This window comes from Daktulosphaira vitifoliae, unplaced genomic scaffold (assembly GCF_025091365.1).
Source record: "Daktulosphaira vitifoliae isolate Bord-2020 unplaced genomic scaffold, ASM2509136v1 Scaffold_5, whole genome shotgun sequence".
NCBI lineage: Eukaryota > Metazoa > Arthropoda > Insecta > Hemiptera > Phylloxeridae > Daktulosphaira > Daktulosphaira vitifoliae.
In genome coordinates this window covers 7,243,793-7,255,768 of record NW_026099576.1, presented here as the reverse complement: position 1 = coordinate 7,255,768, position 11,976 = coordinate 7,243,793, and the positions used below count along the sequence as shown (strand labels likewise).

The following is an 11,976-nucleotide window of genomic DNA, read 5'->3' as shown; positions in this document are numbered from 1 at the left end:
TTTTTTTTTTTTTTTTTGTAGTTGAATTATTTTTCTAATTAATTAATTTTTTATTTGAATTATTTGAACCGTTAACTTATGAGAGCGGAATAAGGAATGTTATAGATATTTTTAATTATTGCGATCATTTTTTCTATAACAAATTTTTCTATAATTATACATTTTAACAAAATATTTTGGAAACTCTAAAATTATTATTTTTTTAATTAAAATTGTCTAAAGTTATAACTCATAGATGATAATTACCAACCATTATATCTTTAGTTGTATACATTGTGAGTGTTGATGATATTTTTTCGAAAGGGTTATACTCTCTCGTCTTTCAGTAGTCAATGGACGTAAATTACTTATAAGTAATTTGCGACTCCTTTCACATTGAAACAAATCGTAGTTTGCAAAAAATTTATCTTTGTTTTTCTAGCAGTGCATGATTAATTTACTAGAATAAATATTTAATCAATTATAATTAACACGTGTTATGTTACACTTAATAATATACACTTTTTTAAACAGGATGAAACACTATGTTAACACACTAAAATTTTTATGCTATAATTGAGTTCTTAACAAAATGTTAATGCGAGTACAAAACGCAGCGGTAGATAACAAATTGTCTAGTACATAAAACTGCTTAAAGTCTGTCTGCGTTATTTTATCTCAAATCTGAAAATATCTGATTCCATAAATCTTTTTTGTAAAAAAAAAAATGAATCGTCATTACGTCTTTTGAAGCAATTTGACTTAATATAACATTGACCCGAGATTTTAATGAATACCAAGTATTATTAGTTGTTGCTCAGATTAATTAATACAAATATCAATGATAGTGCATATTATAACATCGAGAAATATTTGATATCATTCAATTTAAAACTTAAAGATTTTAGTCACTTATTCAGTTACATAACAGATGTTATTTAATCGTATAAATAGATGTATAAGCAGTTTTAATTCTTTAATCCCACTTTGAGCTATAGAGTATTGTGCTATACAGTATTTACAACAATGTAATTAATAATACAGAACATGATTCTTTTTGTTTTTTTTTTTTGAGTACTGATACTTTAATAATTTGATTCAAGTGTTGAATTCTTATATTTTGAAAAAATTAGCATTTCGAAATCTAAACGCAGAAAAAATGTTAACAACTAAATTTTTAATTTTAAATATTAATGAACTATAACCGTTTTAACAATAAAAATATTTCACGAATCGCTCTGTATACGTCATCTTTATATTCGGGTTATTTCAAATGTATTCATTTTTCAATCGCATAGTAAAATGATTTCTACAGCTGTTGTCTATACTACAATATACAATTTTTTGTAAAAAAAAAAAAAAATGAATGTAAACTGTTACAAATTTTAAAGTTGTTTTTACAATTAATCAGCTATGCTAATAAATAAAAAAAATTGTTTTCATTGAAAAAGGTTTAATTTGCCTAGAATCATAATTTTATTGTGTATAATAAAAAAAATTGAATTTTTTAATTTCGTTATTATACCAAAACTTTGATCAAAATGTGGATTTTTTGTCTGATATCTAGTGAAATAGTATATTGAAAACCAAACGCCAAATTGGTATGTTTCAAATTTAGTATGGTTTTTCTGGTTGACTAAAACAAATAATTGTATTTTCAACTAAGATGGTTAAAAACATAAAAAAATATTTGAACAAAAACACATTTATTTAAATAACAAAGTTTTTTTTCCGAATAATTTTTTAAAAGTATACTAAACAACTTGTTGTTAATCGGCAGTTTCAAAAGGATAACGTATTAAAAAATATCAAAATTTCTAAATATTAACCACATTATGTACACTTATTCAATGATTTTTTCCAAAAATCTTTGGGAGTGTATATTATTTTCGTCACACGATAAAACGAATATTTCTGTTAGATGTTGAATAACATTATCTAGATATATTTTAAGGTTCTTTGATTTTTAACAATATTTTATCGATGTACTTTTTTAAAACGTTTTTATTGATACACTTTTAAATTTTTGTAATAATAACGATTTTATATTTATGAGTAAGGTGGAAAATATTATTCAAATCATAAATCAAATTTAAGTTATAATTAGTAAGATTTCAATCAACGAAAAAGTTTCAATTAGATTAATTTATAGATTGCTATATTGGAAAAAGTATTTTCAATTTACACACAATTTCTCAATTTAATTGTATATCTTATGTTATATTTATCTGATTTAATTAGCATCTACTACATTGTCAAAAATCTTTACATGAGAACTTTTTAATGCCAGTTTAATGTAAAAAATATAAAAGTAATAATATAAATTTTCATAATCTAATATAAAATATATTCCTTGAGCCATTGAATAACAAATGTTAATATTACCACTTCTTTTTTATGAAATCGAGTTAACAGCTTTAATAATTCATGTTTTTCTCTTCCACCACATGTTGTTATGTTTTTTTGCCAACAAAAACCGCCATCGACGGTCTTTGAATAATAGGATTATTGACAGTTGCACTATTCCCCATATTATACTCTGTGTAACCCTTTAGGTGGTTCAAGTATGAAAATCATATTTTACATTCCCACTTGCTGTTCTCCTCACCAATTCAAAACTATTACAATACAACTAAACACTTACGTTTCAATGTTTATTTTAAAACACATTTTTAAAATGAATAAATTAAAGAGAAGATTATCATACAGGTAAACCATATAAGTGGCTATTAGTATTTTCATAAAATTATAATTAGCAGTAACGAAAAAATAAAGATATGAATATCGTTCATTTTTTTTTTTTGTCGTTGTATAATTTTTTAACCTACACTGTCTGAAGATAAAAGAAGTTAAATAGAATCATAAACTTATTATGAAATTTTCAACTTTTTTTAAGAGAAAAATTCTTGTTATATTTTTATCCAACACCTTTTTTACATGCATATAACTCATTAGTGTCCAGTAATCAGTTTTTGTCATTAAATTATTATCTTTTGACCTTTGTACAATAATTGTACTAAAATGAAATCTTAGGACAACTTACAGAATGATTATTTAACTATTACTTAGGCAGCAAATTTAAAAACATAAAACATAATGTAATTATTTTGATTTCGGAAGTTTCTACGTTTTATAATTTTCAGAAAACATTTCAGTCTTATTCCTTCTCTCTCCGTCTTAAAATTTTATCAACTGAAGTTTTTTAAATGAAAACGTTTATGTTTAACTAAGTTACAAACTAAAAAATGATTTATCAAAGAATGACTCAAAGGTCGATAGTAACTTTTGTACTAATATTTTAGAAGCATTTTTACAACAAGACTATAGAAATAGTGCAATTAATTAATTCCTTAAGAATTAAACAAACCCGCGATTCATCTACAGCCATTATATGAAGGAGTTGATAACTTCTAAAATACCGGTACAAAATTATTTATCGACCAGCTATTTTTTTAGATAGATCATTGTATTATTTATATTTATAAGTTAGTTAAATGTATAAGTTTCTATTCAAAAGAAAAACTTATTTGATAAAATTTTTATGAAATAAAATAGAGGGAGATTTGTAGGAATTTTAAATTTGTTTAGAAATAATATAACGTAGGACACTATTAATTTCTGAAAATAAAATAAAACGTTATATATTATATTTTTAAAGATATTGCGTGTGTCATAGTTGAACAATCGCCCTGTATGTGTTTCCAGTGTAAGCAAAAACACATCACTGATTGTAATTATATAGTTGAAAAATGTTGTTATTGTATTTTATCGTAGAGAAATTATTTACTATCATAAATTTTATGAATTATTACAAAATCTACTTATCATATGTTTAAAACTAATAACATCTTGAGAACAGCTATCTGGACAGATTTTAATGTCACAATTCTTATTAATAAACGTTGAGCAATTATGTTTACATACTCTACGGTGTACTGATGTAGAAAAAGATGTATGACTTATAACTTAATATGTATATATTTAAACAGAGTTGTCCGAGTAAATAAAAAAGAAGCACATTTTCTGATTATTATAAAGTGGTAAATACTATGAAATATATGATTCATGTTGCTTTTAACTAGTTTTAACGAAATCATATGAGTTATCAAAGAGTAATGATAAGTAACTTTGTGATAATTAATAAAATAAAAATAATAGACATTCGCAGTAGTGTATGATCCAGAAAGTGTTAAATAGATTCAAAATATAAAAAAAACCAGATATCTATAAAAGAGTTTTTATCGTTCGTTATATGTAGATAATTCAAAAACCCATAAACCAAAGGGTATGAATAGAATTAAAAAATAAAAACAATGGTGCGGCTATTAAATAGGCACGTTGAAAGGAAATATTTTTCACTAGAGTAAAATAAGAACGTTGTACAGAGGACGTTATTCACGTTGTTGAGATTTGTTGGTACACGGGTTGTAGATTTTTTTAGTTTTATTTTACACTTGTTGTTTTATAATGATATTTGCAAAGGTGTCTCTAAAATGAAACTATGTATACTTTAAACCACATGCTCATACATTACATTTCTCCGATTATTTTCTTAACAGATTAAAAATTATGTGTCTGTGTTTTATAAAGTTCTGGAAAATTGGCATTATCGACTTAGTAATTTGTAAACTGATAAATTCCCTTCTAACCGACTGCAGAAAACTGATTAACATTTTATTGAACGTGTATCCTATTGATTGTAGTTTGTAGTCTTAAAGTTGTAACTAAATAATGGTCTAAAAATCGAAGCTATCGTGCCCGTGATAATTTATATAAACAATATATCCATTTCCCAAGGCTTTAGTCGCTTCGTACACTGTCAAAAACTATAATGTGTACGGTTTTGTCTTTTTTTACCGCGATGGGGAAAAGAAGGAAGTTGTAGTTTATGTCCATTAGAAGAGCGCTGTTTATCCAGTCGGTTTTAATTCGAACGATAAATCGCCGGGCCCATGTGCGTTGCAACGATCACATTATGCAAATTCGATGTGCGCACGCTGCTTGTCTCACCAATTATTGTTTTGTATGTACAATGGTACGATGCCGAGCAGTTGTTGGTGTAAGGGGCGGCCACTGAGGTGGGTCGGTAGTGCGGGTAAATTATAATTTCCACCTCGCCCATGCACAGTGCAGTGCCGAAAGAGCCTCACCCCACGCGCCGGTCGCCGTTACGGTAGGAGAAACAAAAAAAAAAAACAGACAGTGTCCCTTCCATTTCACCCTCCGTCCACTGGATGTCTAATTAAACCGGAAGCGCACTATGCGGCGATGACGGTGCCGCGGATCGGAGTGCAATTAAAAAACGTGGGGTAAGGCGGCTTCTTTTTATTCCATTTATTATCGTAATGACTATTATTTCAACCCCAGCCGCCGCTGCCGGTGCCCGTGCCGGTACGGACCACGGTAAAAAAAACGTACCGTTCGAGGGTTCTGCGATGGGGTTGTGGCCGTATTGATTTTTTTCTTCTTTTACCTCCCCCACACGCACGAGAAAAGGGGTTGAAAAAAATAGCCCGTGCCAAAAAATGAGAGGGTTGAAGCGCGTTCTTCTCTCTCCCGGCCCGTAAAAAAAAGGGTTCCGGGTTCTTTTTCTTTTTTTTTTTTTCATTACGCTTTCTCCTTCAGTCTTGCCGTCCTTTGCCGTGAAATCGCCTCTGTATGCGCCTCGTAAATATTGATCCGCCTGTCGTCCACTCGCCCCTCATCTAATACTACCGACGAACAGAGACGCCAAGACTCATTATTTCTCGAAGAGCGATATTTCTCTTTTTTCTTTTCTCCTTCGTTTGGCAAACTAAAGCCCAGATAAGAGAATGAACCCTAAAACTCAGTTTTGTCGACGTGAAAGTAAAAAGAACGCGTCTCCAAACTTCTTTAACAGCTAAAATCGAGTACAAGAGTTATAAAAAACACATTTTTACTACATCAAAATATTTCCAAAGGTAATGTAAGTTATAAGAGTGGTGATTTTGAGCTGGTTTCGAGATCAGTATAAAATAAAAATCATTTTTTCGATTCGTAATTTCTGCAACAGTTAACAGCGTAGAATTTGTTTTTTAATAAATTAAGTTCGTTTTTAAAACATACTGCACGTACATTTGGTTGCACACTAATTTTTTCATGTTGCACGTGTAAAGATCTAAATCTGCTATGATCTCTTTTAAGTCTGACATGGCAAAACCGTGCTCCTTAGTAACAGTATATAAGCTAACTTAACTATAATAAAAAGTAACTGGGTTAATCTGACGTTTCTAGAAGCTTGGCAACACAATGTAACTGTTCGGATTATAAAGATATCCAAAAATGTAAAAAAATCAAAATAGGCGTATGTGCGAGACGTGCATAATCTAAAAGTGATAGAATTATTTAGCTGTTTGTAATACAAACAGACAAATTTTGACACGTGTAAAGAGTTCACCAATAATATACAGGGTGGCCCACCACTCACTGACAACTTAAATAACTTTATATCCAGTTAATATTTTTAGTTGATTTTTTTTTTAAATAATAGTTATACGTTAGGTCTATAGGTATATCTCAATAATTAATTTTTTTATATTTTATTAAAAATATTAATTATTTTAAAATTTTAAATAAAATGTAAAAAAAAAATCTAAGATAGCTATTTTGTAGAGTAGAATTTAAGAAAAATTTTAGTAAAAAAATATCTTATTAATATTCAATAGTAAATATTCTGTAGCGTTTTGAAGTTTGTGAAAATTTGAATTTTCATGTACTATTTTACGGTATTAAACATTGAAATACGTATTGAGAAAAGGACAGAAGAAAACGCTATCTTTTCAATATACTTTTGAATGAGAGTGATAAGTAATAATTGCCTTATCTAATTTCTTATCATGGTATTAATGCCATGTTTGTAATGTATACACATTATCATCATATGTATACACAGTAATCATGAAAAGATAGCGTTTTCTTCTGTCCTTTTCTCAATACGTATTTCAATGTTTATAACCGTAAAATAGTACATGAAAATTCAAATTTTTACAAACTTCAAAACGCTACAGAATATTTACTACTCAATATTAATAAGATATTTTTTTACTAAAATTTTTCTTAAATTCTACTCTACAAAATATCTATCTTAGATTTTTTTTTTACATTTTATTTTAAATTTTAAAATAATTAATATTTTTAATAAAATATAAAACAATTAATTATTGAGATATACCTATAGACCTAACGTATAACTATTATTTAAAAAAAAAATCAACTAAAAATATTAACTGGATCAAAAGTTATTTAAGTTGTCAGTGAGTGGTGGGCCACCCTGTATATTTCTACGAAAGACCCCTTTTTTGTCTTCCAACTAAAAGACTTAAATATATGAATTAAAAATATTTGTCGATAGCTCAACTATCATGATTTGCATTTCACGATTACTTTTATGAAACCTGAGTAAACTACATTAAATAGAATAATTCTACGTAGATAACTCAACAATCTTCAAGTAATTTGGTCTTTCTTTGTTTTAACATATATTTATAATTTATGTATTGAATCTTCTTAATAAATTTTAATTAAAAATTGTAAGATGGTTGGATAAATAACAGTTTGGCACCTAGAATTTCGTCAATTAGAAAATTGATTTAGATTCAATTTAAAGAAGATAGACACTATTTCTCATATTTATCCCTAACTAGGACAAAAATTTTAAACGCATTACTGATGGCAAATAATAATTATAGTTTAATTGATTGTAAAAGATTATTCAAATTTGGAACTACTAAAATAAAAATAAGAACTTATTTTTCAGTGAGTTCAAAATCACGGTTTTATACTAATTAAAACACCCTATTTTTAGTTTATTATTCTGTTTTATTTTTGCAGTAAAGTCTTTGTCGAAACGCAATCAAATATTTTTTATTTATAAACTTTACAAATTTATATACACATTGGACACACGTGCAGTTCGTTAACTGCACGAGTTGTTTGTACTGTTTTTTCATTCTTGTTCTAAGAAAAAAACATGTTTTCGGTTTTTGATAATTTACTCGAAATTAGTAATAACATAAAATGGAATAAAAGTTAAACACTTTTTATCGGTTAAAGTCGAAAGAATAATATTCACTAGAGCCTTGAAATTCAAAGTTATAGCTTTAATATGACGTATTCGTAAGGTGTAACTAAAAAAATATCTTGAAGAACATCGTCTTTACTATATTCTAACCTAGTGTCCACTTACCTTTTATCTATGGGTTAAAATTGATTGTTGTTAATTGTTCAAACTCAACGGTGGAATCTAAAGAGTATTATTTTCCTAAACTCTAGTTTTCGCTGTATAACTTGATAATTAAGATGGATTTGTTTTTTGTTTTAATATTCGTATTTTGAATCATGAGACTAATCGCTTTTCGGTTGGTGTGTAAATACCACACATACAACAAACAACAGATACATTAAGTTATGATTAAACCTTCTTAAACTAGTCTGGTAAAACATTATCCTAAAAATGTAAACCTTATTGATGCTACAAATTCACGCTAAATTTCTATAAAATAGAATAAAATAAAAATCATGACAACTTTTCTAAACTTTTTTTATAATTAGAAGAGTTAAAGAATATTTTTTTAACTTTCTCAAATTAAGTGCTTGAAATATAATAGTATTTTTTAATTTTTTAAATCTACGATGTATTTTTAAATTATTAATATTTTAATAGTTTTAATTCAATATGTACAAACGATCATTCCTCGTTAAATATTAAGAAATTCTTTTTGCCTTTGTAACCTACAGAGGTATTTCAACCGCAGCTGATATACAAAAATTGATCAAGGCTAACATACCATTTAATCAAAATAATTACTATAAAATTTAATAAAATAATTTACCCTATACTTATATAGATTATTTGAAATAGCATAGCTTCTTTAATTTTCAAAATTAGATTTAGATATTATGTTCAAACAATTTTATGAATTTGAAATAAAAGCACTAGTGATGTATTATTGATAGTCTTGGGAGATAAAAATATGTTAACAAAACAAACATCTTTTAATGAAGTTATACAAATATAATTGATTATGTTTCAAATTTTTTTAATACAAAGATGTTAAAAACGCCCATTTTTAAAAATTAAAAATATTAATGATTTGTAGCCCAAAATAACAAAATTAAAATTTTGTTTAAAAATTCTATAACAGCGAGACCCTTTGATAGGAGTAACATTGACTTAAAGTTGAATTATCTATTTGACAGTCAATATAACAGTTTTTGTTTTCTTATTTCGATAAAGTATTTTCATAAATTACATTTTAAGTATTAATATTATTCACGTTATGATTCCGTATGCAATTTTTGTATTACAAACTTTTATCATCAGTAACAAAAATAAGTTTTTTTTTTTTATGCAAATGTTTTGTACAATAAAGAAATTCATTAATTTATTTATACATTACCACACATTTGCATACTGTTTCATTTAAAACAAAATGTTTAATTACGAGACTAATTAAATATTTTTGTTGAAAAGAATTTGAAAGATCAACTTAACAATGCATTTAAAATGTCAAAAGTTTTAATACATAATCAAATTTTAAGGGAGAAATTAAAACTGTTTTTCAAGTATAAAAGTAATGTGTTTTATCTCTAAAATACTCAATGAATTTTTCAAACTCTGCTACACAATTAATTAAATAACAAGTCTTGAAAAAACTCAATTACTATTTTCGTTTAATATTCTGATTTTGATCGATATAAATTTTTGATTAAACAAATATTTTATGTTGTAAAAGAAACTGGGTACTTTATAATATATTTATTCTTTCAAAGATTTCATAGAATTCAAAGTATATAACTAAAATAAGCAATAGCATTAATAAACAAACAAAATTTATTAGTAATTTAAAAAGTATTCATTATTTAATTTATAAAGTATATGATGTCTATAAAACGTACGAGTGGTACGTACTAAAGAGAAAAATCAGGAATAGTAAGATAGGATTATATATAGAGGGAAATATAGACATAAAAAATTTAGTTTCGATGAAAATAATATGTTTATTAAATATATTTTACCACGAAGTAATGTCCTTAGAAAAAGTCCATCGAAAAGCAAATATACAAACTACTTAAACTACCGATTTTCTTCGAAAAAAATTATTACTATTCACTATTCACTCGACGTGATCATTATATTTCTCGAGTGCATTGAAATGATTAAATAAAAATATGTATCAATATACTCTATGTTGGAAATATAAAAAATATAATTTTGATTGTTAGTTTAGCAATCGCACTTCACAACCGAAATAACATTTAACTAATGCCCCTTCAGAGTGATAGTTACGCAACCAAATAGACATGCCGATAGGTGAAATACTTTTGGCATCTCAGAGTTTGGAAGGCACTGTAAGTTTAATAGCTTAAATTACATTATTTACACCGAAAAAAATAATTGTTGTAATAATTTTTTAAAATCATTTCGGTGTTATCTAACATTTGACGTCACCATAAATGCGTTGCTTTTGTTCAAACAATGACACAAGTTTTAAAAAACTCACCAATTATTCAATACTGTAAACTGCGATAAAAAAACGCACCAAATAAAATCATATAAAATGTTTATTTTTCATATTTTTAACTTCAACCAAACACTTTGGGGTCATTTATGAATTACTGGAATACCTTACAAAAATAACTAGGTAGAGTGTATTTTTATCAATTTTTATTAGAAATCAGTTCATGTAAGAAGAAATAATAAAAACACTTAATGCCATTCATGATATTATTTTCGAAAAATTGTTTATTTACAAAAAACGTAAACTCAAAAACTATACAATAATAAATTTTACGATTGGAATAAGTTTACATTTATCTGTCTTGTATTTTTGTTTGCTTTTAATTTTAAGAAATATTTTTATAAAAAATAAACTAATAAATTAACGTTTTTTTTTATTTTTTATCAAATTAAATTTTTTAAAGACTTTTATAACAATTGAATTTTGTAAACTTTTGTATATAAAAGAAGTATTTTTTAAGACTACAAATTGGTTGCACAAATTAAACCCGACCGCCTCTCGGATAGTGAATGGATACACTTCTACAAAAACAAATGTATTCTTATAAGAGTTAATGGTTATTTTTGAAGACATTCTAAATTGTAAATGGCTGACGAGGGTCGTAAAATTTTAACCATTCGCGGAAAACACAACAGGATATCAAAATAAAAAATAATAAAAGAGGGGAGAAGTGAGCTATAAAAGTGAAAAAGTAATTTCTTTAACGATAACTTTTACACTACTCTTACAATTGCCACTTATTATTAAACATAGTACGCACTGTTGATTTATATTACTTCAGTTCCGAATGATAATCATAATATTTTAATGTAAGTTTTGTATTTATGCAGGGGAAGTCCGCCCAGAAATAAAAGGGAAAGTGTTAATTTATTACAAAAGACGGCTTATTCTTCTTAATCGTTTATGTTGTTTGTGAAAAGAAAATATCATACTTGTAACTAAATGTTAAACCATTGTTAAAAAATTTCAAATACAACAAATTGGACATAATTTATGGAACCACATCCATTTAAAAATGATTTGAAACAAAATATTTCAATGTTTCTTAAAGAACCTCTTGTGTATTGTAAATACATAAAAAATAATGCAAACCAAAGTGGTTAAAAACACTTTTTTTCGGTATAGCACAAAAGTAGGGTAATTATGTTTTGAAAAAAAAAAATATTTTTTTCGACATCCTTTTGTTATTTAATAACATCTTATTTATAAGAAGAGGTGAAACCAATAACAAATTGCAAATATTTTCAAATGCTTAATACAGTGAATTCTTCATACCTGAACAGTATTTTAAAAACAAAAATATGTTTTTGTAAAATTTAATTCTTTCGTCTTGGTAGGTACCAACTTCATTCTACACTAGTTGATGTTCAGGTGATTTATGTATTAAATGTTATTTATCACTTTCGCCCTCTGTTCGTGTATTAACCATCAAACGAATAATATCTAATTCTCTAGA

At 26.4% G+C, this 11,976-nt stretch overlaps 1 protein-coding gene across 3 annotated transcripts in view; it reads left to right on the top strand.

The window, feature by feature from the left end:
• Positions 1-11,976, top strand: part of LOC126908544 (protein SEC13 homolog) — a 91,627-nt gene that overhangs the window by 647 nt on the left and 79,004 nt on the right. The gene's annotated exons all lie outside the window — the stretch shown is intronic.